At 45.3% G+C, this 10,349-nt stretch overlaps 1 long non-coding RNA gene across 1 annotated transcript; it reads left to right on the forward strand.

The window, feature by feature from the left end:
• Window positions 1–7,272: 7,272 nt before the first annotated feature.
• LOC137471891 (uncharacterized) lies at window positions 7,273–9,637 on the forward strand. The gene is made up of 2 exons (XR_010997915.1): window positions 7,273–8,911; window positions 8,953–9,637. It is a non-coding gene; the product is annotated as an uncharacterized lncRNA (long non-coding RNA).
• Window positions 9,638–10,349: the final 712 nt, after the last annotated feature.

Below are 10,349 nucleotides of genomic sequence, written 5' to 3' on the forward strand. Positions count from 1 at the left end.
GTGTTGGGCTGGGCAGTGCTGGGTTAATGGTTGGGCTCGGTGATCTTACAGGTCTTTCCCAACCGTAATGATTCTGGAATTCTATGATTCTCTGAAAGACCTCCTGTGAGCAGCAGTGTCACCCTGAACGCCAGGCTCCTGCCAAGCCACCAGCCCTCCTCTCCTGTTGGGCAAAGACAATGTCTTTAAAACCCTTTAATAAAATTGTTTTCTTAAAAAAAAAAAAAAAAAAAAAAAAAGCTTTTGAATCTCCTCTGCTGGAGTTACATATTTATTTGCTTGAAAAGCATCCAGGAGCACTTCTTTGGGCATCAGTGCCAAACCATCTGCTTGCAGGTGGGATGGATGCTGGCTGTGCTCTGGATGCTGCCCCGGGCTGACCAGGGAGCTGAGTGTCACGGTGTCTGCACAGCTGCCGTGCCTGGGGCCCTGTGGCACTGCAGCTGATGCAGGTGCCCCAGAGCCACCTTGCTAGGGAGACCTGGGCACTATGGTGGCACCCATTGCCCTGCTCAGAGTTTGGCTCCTGAGGTGTCCTGCAGGTCTGACCAAAGTGAGAGGCAGGAAGGTGAGAAATGGCTAAAACACCCCTGCTGATGTGCTGAGACCCCCATGGCGTCCCCATCCCTCTCAGTTGTGCAGGAATAGCCCTGGGAGAAGGGTCTGCTGAGATGGATGCTGGACAGCCCCCAGATGCAGCTCAAATTCCCCCAGAGCCACCCAGATCTCTCCACATTTGGCTTTAGGGCTCTGGGCACCTGACCCTGCTCATGGCAGTGCACAGGGAGTTTTCCCCACCTGCACTGGCTGCTGCCTCTGCCTGGGTTAAGTTGCATTTTCTGCTGTGGAGATGCTCAGAGGGTGTATGAGCCCTCTCTGATGCTATGAGCTGGCTGTACCCATCTTCACCACCTCTGTGGAAAAGCAAGAGCACCCGTGGCACGAGGCAGGATTTTGCACTGGTTATGTTTCCATTTGCTTTGGAAAAGAAAATGATGTGCTCTACAAAGAAAGTGCTGGGATATTTCTGGGGACTTTCCTGTCTGTGGCTCCAGATTTCTCTGTAGTCTCTGCTCTTTGCAGGTGAAACCAATCAAAAAGAGTCTTGAACAATCCCTCACGATTGTTTTCACGTGAACTTTTGATGTAATTTTTTTACAGCATTGCAGTGTAGATCAAAATGCACTTAGGTCGGGACGTGATACCATAAAAAAACTTATAAAAAGTTATGTCATTGACTTTTTAGTGCCTAGGTACAAAGCAAAAATGAAGTAACTTTTAGGATAGCTTTAAAAATTGCTGAGAGATGCAGCTGTCTTTTCACTAACAGTTTCAAAACCTAGAGCTATGCTTTTTTTAGATTACTTTGATAAATGGATGTTTTGTTAAAATCCCACTGAGCTGAGCTGCTTTCTGATTCCTGCTTCCTAATTCTGATACCCGCACGATGGGAGGAATTGTCCCCACGAGCTTTTTACGTGGCAACCTCTGCTTTCAGCTCTTTCAATTTCCTTTAATAACAATACTCTCAGTGGCCTGGTGTCCACTTTCACCAACTTTGTGTGCACAAGGGATTTGGTCTGGTGAAAAATTCAGAAACTGCTGAATACTCTGTGTTTCTTTTGGAGCCAAGGTGCTCAAGATTTGTAGGGTCAGGACTCTGATCATCTTCAGGAGAAAAATGTGCTGCCTACAGCATTGGTCTGGGGCTCAAGGATTTGCTGTTAATTCCTGCACAGCTCTCCCATGTTGTGGTGGACAAGTTCTTGACTCTCTGGTATCTTTCTATGTATAGACACACAGAATCATTCAGGTTGGAAAAGACTCATGAGACCATCAAATAATGCATATGAAATGAGGATGCCAAAAATGTCTCATTCAGAGGCTTGTGGAGAGGCTTACAGCTGGTCACGAGACGCTTGGAAATCACCAGCAACAGAAGGGAGCCAAGATGGAGTATCTGATTCATCCACAGGCTTCTCATTACTGAAAATGCTCTGAGGGGCTAGAAAAAAGGTAATTGCACTTCAGATGGAAACAATGACTAAAAAATTATCCTTGATGGTTCATTTTTTTTTTCTCTAGAGGGCTGTGGATACAGCCTGTAACTGCCTATAACCATTTTTAATATGAGGTAATTTCTGCTTCAGTGATCTCGCAGCTCTCAAGGATATGCTAACATTTACCATCAGCTATTAGATCTACATAGGAATATTTCACTTCTTCAGTACTAGCACAGATGATGCTCGTGAGAGGTTGCTTAATTATACCTACATTTTGGAAGATGAGAGATTAAAAATAAATATTGGTACAAGTCAACATGATTATACGGGTATGAATAATCTTGTCCATATTGGCTTTTTCCTTTCCCATTGCTGATGGTTTTTACCTGATTTGCAGAGATTTCAGGGATCAGTGTTTCTCTCCCTGCACAATTCAGGTGAATTGGTTTGGTTTTGCATTGCAAATGCAGTTGATGTCATGAGACATGGGCTGTTGCAGCTCCTGGCATGCTCGTGGCTCTGGCCCGGAGTGCAGGAGAAGAATTCCGACCCTGTCTGACCAGCTGGAGTGAGCTGGGGAGAGCCTGAAGCACATGGATAAAGCAAAGGTACCCCTTCATCTTACCCCAGAGAAGTCTTTCTGGTTTGGTCCCTCTATTGATTTCATCACTTATTTTTCCATGTCATTAAGCTGCAGTAGTGTGTCAGGCTGAATAGTTTTTCCCTGGACATCACAGCTTGGCAGAAATCTTTTATTTGAAAGACACTCTCAAATTCCCATGTTTCCTACTAACAGAGCAGAGACTTGGAGTCACTTGTCCCATATAATTTCCCCAGGATTGGGTAGGGATGGCCACAGGTCCACAGCTCAGCAAGGATGGAGGATTTCTCTCATTTGGCAGACAGAGGAACAGCACAGAACTCGTCTGTCAGTATCCACGTACCACTAGTGCATAGGCCTGCCCTTGGTGTAATGTATGGCAGGAGACCAAACCATCCTGAAAGCAGAGAGGTGCCGTGAGAAGGCAGTTCTTAGCACAGCAAACCCAGGCACACCAGTAATGGCTGCACTGGATCCTCCCCACCAAGTATTTTGTTATTCCTTTCTCTGGTTCACCAGGAGCATGAGAAGGTCAGGATAGTTTCCCTGGCCAAGGGAGCCGTACATGCAGGATTTTGCCAACTGATTGACATTTAGGTGGTGATGGACATATGGACATAAAACTTTGCCCCACAGGCATCCACCTGCAGCTGTTGGAGTGAGGGAAGGGGGCTCCTTCTACTCCTTCTGCCAATAGTTCCCAAGGGAAAGTGTCCCCAGTTGTTTGGCACTGCTCCAGGGCTGGGTCACTCAGGATCATCTCTCTTGGTGCCAACACGATGTGTGTGTTAAAGGCACTCAGAAGTTTTCATGCAGAAGACCCGTGACACTCAAACATCAATAAATTCCAAAATGCAGGGTTTGATCATAGCATTATAAACTTCCCACGTGAACCATTTTGAATGACTGGAGGGTGACAATCTAAATATAAATGTAATTTCTTTTTAAAAACTGACTTCAGGCACATATATACAGCTTTGGTTGACTTTCAAGAGGAGTCTGTGGGAACATCTGACAGCAAAATTAAGTTATATGTTTCTTGTGGGAGTTCGTTTCCTCCAAAAACAGCAAACGCCTTGATTCCCTGGCACTCAGATTTTTAAACCTGCAATCCTAGCAGGATATGAACTGTTTTTAATTACCCTCAGTGACAGAATTTTGTCCTTTGAAGGGATCACTCGGGGCGTGAAGGGGAACAAGGACATTTGGTGCAAATGTGAGGGTGTGATTCATTTTTAGGGCTGGTGTGGTGATCAGCTCAGCCATGGAGGTTTTGGCACCGATTTCAGCAGGTCACAGGGTCACACACAGCTCTTGCATTAGTTTGGGAGAATGAAGCAGTGGGAAGGAAACAGAGGACTTGGAAGCAGGCAGAGGAATAAATGGGGTAAGAGACCAATTAAAGTGGATAAAAGCAAAGAGAAAAACGGTGGGCATGGTGAGGGCTTTAACAACTCGTACAGCACATTTCAAGGGTATTTCAGGTGAAATCTTTTTTGGAGCACTCATTCAAATAGCGTCATTTCCACCAAAATAACTGGTTACATGACTAGGGTGAGGTGGATTTTAACCTTTATATAATCTTCCCGTATAAATGCAACGGTTGCACAAAATGTACTTTTTGCAAATGGTGTAGGGAGAATTGCAGAATCAGTTGGGTTGGTAAAGACCCCAGAGATCATCCAGTCCAACCTTGGCCCGAACACCACCACGTCAACTTGGCCGTGGCACTGAGTGCCATGTCCAGCTGTTTCCTGAACACCTCCAGGGATGGTGACTCCACCACCTCCCACAACCCCTTCCATGAGGAAATTCTTCCTGATGTCCAACATGAGCCTCCCCCGGCACAACTTGAGGCTGTGTCCTCTACTCCTGCTACTGGTTGCCTGGGAGAAGAGCCCAACCCACACCTGGCCACAACCTCCCTTCAGGGAGTTGTAGAGTGATAAGGTCACCCCTGAGCTTCCTCTTCTCCAGGCCAAACACCCCCAGTCACTCCTGATGGGATTTACCCTCTAGACCCCTCACCAGCTTCATCCTCTGGATTCACTCCAGCACCTTGAAGGTGTCAGTGTGTTTCTGGGTGTGTGCGACCAGGTGCCCACTGGAGATGGAAGGACAATGAAGCCCAGTCCCAGGAAAAACCAGCAGCAGTCACATCACCCCGATGAAGTTTGCAGCTCGGCGTCTGGAACCACCGAAACCCCCAATATACGATAAAACCCCAAATCTCAGTGCACGAGGTCTAATGAATCACCTGTAATTGCCTCATCCCTCAAACCCCAGCCCCGTGCAGGGCTCTGTCCCAGTGTGGCACAGCAGTGACATGCCAGCAGGCAGCCTGGACACCGAGCTGGTAACTGGTATGAGCATGGGATAAAATCCCAGCGACACATTTGGGAACTCGAGGCAGCCTCATCATCCTGGTGATGTAAATATAACTGCAGCCCTTGTGTGAGGGCTGGATCCTGCTGTAAGAAATTGGATTAAGGGCTGTTTATACATTCCTGCCTCTGGAGAGGGTTTTGGGGGCCTGGAGATAGATGCATGTCATGGCTGGGTACTGGCAGCCCTATGTCCACTCCTAGAGGGGTCACCAAGTGTCTGAGCAAGCCAGCCCAGGCTTACCTGAGGGCAGCATGGATGAGCTTCCCACCAGCAGCAGAAACAAGGGAAATAATCTCCCTTGAAATCATCTCCCACTGAACTTGCTGCCTTCTTCCACCTCCTGACAGCACCAAGACTGGATGCTTTCACAGAGGCCTTCTGCCCACACCAGGACAAGCCACCCGAGAGACCTCAGGAGCAGCTGTGGGAGCTGCTGGTGCTGCTCTTCCACTCATTTGCTTTTTTGCCTTCTTGGAGAGCAGAGCTCAGTGAATTTTTTATTTTTCCCATTAGGAAATGAGCTGAAGTAACTGGTGACTCCTCAGGGATATATTTGCAAATCAGGAAGGCACTTGAACAGAAACATCAAAACATAGTAGTGTAAAAAGAGTAATTGTTAAAAACAAAAGAAGGGATTTTCTAATTTTCTGTAATTAGGAATATCTACCAGATCAGTAGGGTTTTCCCACCACACTCTATGGTAGAGAACTTTATGGCTGGAATTGTGAAGAATTTGAAGCACTCTGCAAAATCTTTACTTCTTTGAAGCATAGAAGACCCTGAATAAATCCTAGGGGAATTAGACTCCCAGCACAGCAATTCTGGGAACACCCAACAGTGGTGAAATGAGTGCTAAACAGCCAAAAACTTCACTCTCCCCTCCACTGCTGGGCCCAGCATAACTTTTGGTGGCTGCAACTCCTTCACCCTTATCCTTTCTGCTGGTAAAATAAGCTGTGTGTGTTTTGGCAGGCAGGGGCTGTCACACCAGCCCTTGCAGGTTTTGTGTCTGGCTGGACACTGCAGCAGCAGGTGCCATCCACAGCCTATGCCCAGCACCAGCTCTTACTGGGGCTTGTTTTATTTAGCTGAGGAGATGGGGAGAGCAATAGGGCTTTGCCTGGGTTTATAAACCAGAAAGGTTTGCCCTCTGGGTTCGTGTTATCTGGCAAGATTAGCAAGCCTCCGTGTTTGGTGCAGTGACATTTCTCTGTTCGCAGCGTGATTGATCTTTTAAGTGCCTTTCTAGTCAATATCAAAATTCCCAAGATTTATCTTAATCCCTTGGACAGATGGCTTCTATTGATTAGAATGGAAGTTGTGGAGAGGGGATATATTGGGAGTTCCTTGTAACTGTTTACAGAGCAAACAGTTCCCATCTGCTCTCTATTTTATTGCAAAGCAACGGATCACTCAGCTGCAGAATTTAGCAGATGACCATCGGGTACATCGGAAGCACATCCCACCAGTTGTTATCCCACCTTCCTCTGCTCAGCCACACAGAGTTTACACAGCACCTGGGGACTTGTGGGGTCTCCACATACGGCTCTGAGGTCTCCATACATTTCCAAGGGGGGGGGGTCTCTCACCCACAGGTGCTTCTGCCTCGCCTCCCACCCTCCATGTTCGGAAGAAAAGACAAGAGTACTCGCATGCACATCCCAGGCAACATTTTTTCTCCTGTTTATTTCAAAAGTCTTTGTAGTAGCTTAAATGCAACAATCCGAACGTCACCTGGAATTTGACATCCTCCCAGATGTTGAGAATTCATACTCGATCATGTTTCACGGCATTAAAAACACACAGGAATGTTCCCTGGACACCACCAGTGGGTTCTTCCACAGTCTCCTTAACCACCAGCTCTACACATCCTCTGCCAATGCCTCTGCACCGCCCTGCAATGCAGCTGCACCTCAGCTGCCTCTGCCTCCTGGATCCACAACCATGTTTCTGTGAATGAAGGGGTGCCAAGCCCAAAACACCCATTTTGGTTCACAAACTGTATATAGCAAACCAGCAGAAACGTGATCCGCGTTTGATTGGCTTCGTGTATGGCTTTGAGTCCTCTTCATTCAAAGATCTTACAGTGGAAAAACCCTGAGCTGACATCAAAAGTGGGACTGACTCGTTAAGAGCACTCACAATTATGGTATGAGTTGGAGGCTAAGTTCCTGTCAACCCGGATTAAAGCATTTTTAAAACTGACACTTGTTTGAACAGATTTTCAATCTTGAAATTTGTTCCAGTTCAATGTTTTGCAAGGAGAGTAAATGTTCTGAAGGAGAGTAAAAATCTGTGTTTTCCAATCAACAATTTACAGGAACTTATGCTTCTTCATTTCACCTCTTAGCTTGGTAAACACAATCAAAATTGTGATGGAAAAATACATGCATCTCCTTTTGACTTCTAGCAGGCATTTAAGTCAATACATCTATTTAATTAGGCTGTTTACTACCTGCAATTCAACCAAATTACTCCAGATTCAAGCCACAGGAACACTTGCTTCTTAGACCCTACCATCTCTTTTGGTTCATTTAGGTAATCTCTTGTGTGGTTTGGTTCTTTGGGGGTGTGTTGTGTGATGTCAGGCACTGGGACCTTCTGCAGCTGTTTCTGGATGGCAAAATGTCCTTTTTTTCTGACCAACACTCAGCTGAAATGTCTCTTGGTTGTTAAAAATGTCCCTGGCTAATACCCATATGCACAGGATGTGACAGTAAACTGCTTGTGTAACACTTGCTGCCATCCTCTGATTTCAGTAGCAGGGATGTGAAATGCCCCTAACTGTAGAAACAGATGCAGAAATTTGTTCCAAAAGTGCCATTTTGGTGCTGAAGCCTGCTTGTAGGGCAATGTTCAGAACCCCAACCAACCAGCTTTGATGCTCTCCTGAACCCAAACTTCTCCCACTGCCATGAAAACATCTAGCTGCTGCAAACAGAGGCGGCTCTGCTCACAGCTTTTGCATGTGAGATCCTTACCACCTCATCCGCGATTATTTTGCTTGTCTGAAATGCTGATAATGGGTGTTTGGGTTTTCTGTTTGGGGTTTTTTTTTCCTCCTTTTTTGAAAAACCACCACCACTTGAAGGTCAGCTGCCAAATGGACTGAACGATCAGTGCAGGAAAATTGAAAATCATAACATCTTGTGTGTAGGCTGTGAATAATGGGCAACACCCTTTTGATCATTAAAATAGAAAATGATCTCTCTGTTTTCCACTGTTTTTAGCCCATTAAGAAGGCAGGGATAAGAGCACATTGCTGATGATTTGCACCACTCTCCTGGCAGTACAATCCCTGGCTGCAGACCAGGGGCTGGCAGTGGGATGGATCCCACCCTGGCGGGGGCTTGGCTGGAGGAGGCAGCTGTGGTTTGCCATGACCTTCAGCTGCTCTCCAAAAACCACAGACACCCCAAAGCAGGGACATTTTGTCCACTTTCTGCTGGGGGCTGGACCAATATTCATGGTCCACGGGCATGCTTAAATTTGGGAATGGAGGCAAGCCCACCCCTGAGCGCTGTGCAGACCAAGGAATCTTCTCAGATACATTTTGCTTTCTTACAGACAAAGAAAATGTAAGCCTTGCATGCCCTGGTGCAGGCAGAAACCAAGGCTTTTTCCCAAAACACACAGGTGCATTGAGCATTGGAAAAGAATGATAATTTTGTGACACATGCCTGCGCTTTGGGGTCCAATTGTATATTTTAGCACCTTACTTTCTGTTCAGAACACCACTTACTCTTGCTGATTCACTGTACTGGTAAGACAATTTTTCTTGTTTTTACTGATAAAGATCTCCTAGCAAATATAGCCAGACTCGGTAATTCATTCATCTTGTAATATTTATATATGCTGTCATCATATGGAAAGTCTAAACAAATCTCTCTATCCATTTTGTGAGGACAGAAGGATCACAGTAGGATCACTGCTTTGCCAGTGCAGAGACACTGAAAAGAGCAAACTGGAGTGTCCCAACCACTCCAGTTTCAGGAACAACCAAGGGTTCCAAGGTGGCCAGAACCAGGAACAGCCTAGCACAGGCTACAGCACTTTGCTGTGCTTCTCAGGAGAGGATCAACGCTACATCCACTATCTCTTTTACTCTTTTGGTACTGGCAAACATCTCCTGAGGCTCAGCAAAGGGAACTGCCTGGATCCACCCAGCCAAGCTGCTTTAACCACCCCAGTGGCAACTCCCAGCCACCAAACCAACCTCCAAAATAACACTGTTGTGTGTCACGAGTCCATCCATCACCCTTGGCCCTGTAGCTGTGTGGCCTGTTTGATAAAAGCGGTTAGCAGCCAGTTGAGCCCTGTGATTTTTGTTTCTTTGCTTGAATTGGAATCACATTAGCATGCCCTTGGTTTGCAATGGCCAAACAAATACAAATATTCAGATTTTTGAAGGCTTATACATGGAATTCTGTTTGCAGCAATCAGACAGGCTTGGTTTCCACCCCTCTAAAAGCTCTATTCACAGGAGCAAATGTACTGCCTAGAGCATTTTCTAAATGGGACTTATATACTTCTGACTTTAAGAATTTGAAACAAATTAGATAGAATGGGCAAATGAAATAGGCAAGACTTTCTACACAAATCTGAATCATTAGCATCCTTCACAGAATTCATGTCAAGCAATTCTGTTGGTAGAAAAAACATTCAGTTTGCTAATTCCAGCCATGATGTAATTTACAATCAGATTCTAGATTTTACAAAACAATTTAGAAAAGAAAAACGTTCAGAAAAGTGACTAATTTTGGTGTGTCTGGGAATATTTGCTGGTGTTCATATTTCAGCTATTTGCAATCAATGCAAAAAGGAAAGTCATACCAACCAGAAAACAGCACAGAACTGCTCGTTCTTTCTAGAATTCAATGCAGAAATCAGCAAATACCAAAACCAGGGGAATTAGCTCCAGACGTAAAATTTTGAGTTTTGTAGTAGGAGACAGCAATGCCAGCTCAGCTAAAGATATATACCAAGCTGTGCCCTTTCAAAAAGAAACAAAATAAACAGGAATACTTTTCAACAGGTTATCTCGAAACTCGAGTAATTTAAATTGGCTGGAAATCTGGAAGGAATATTTTTGCTGAGAGTATCCAACACAGTAGTATTCTAGTGAGCTAAAAATGGGTTAGTATATGTAGAATTGTAGCGTTTTTATTTTTGTAAATAAACAGTGTTTACACACACATAAACCCCACCACAAACAATCCCCAAACCATTTTTTAGATGTTGTGCTTTCAGATACTGAGGTTTTACAATAAAACTGGGACTGAATTCTTGCACTGCCTGTGCAGCCCATGGATGATGCTACGAGCAAAAATTTCCTGGACATAATTTTACTTGCATGG

Source organism: Anomalospiza imberbis, chromosome 3, assembly GCF_031753505.1.
Source record: "Anomalospiza imberbis isolate Cuckoo-Finch-1a 21T00152 chromosome 3, ASM3175350v1, whole genome shotgun sequence".
In the NCBI taxonomy this organism is placed as follows: Eukaryota; Metazoa; Chordata; class Aves; order Passeriformes; family Viduidae; genus Anomalospiza; species Anomalospiza imberbis.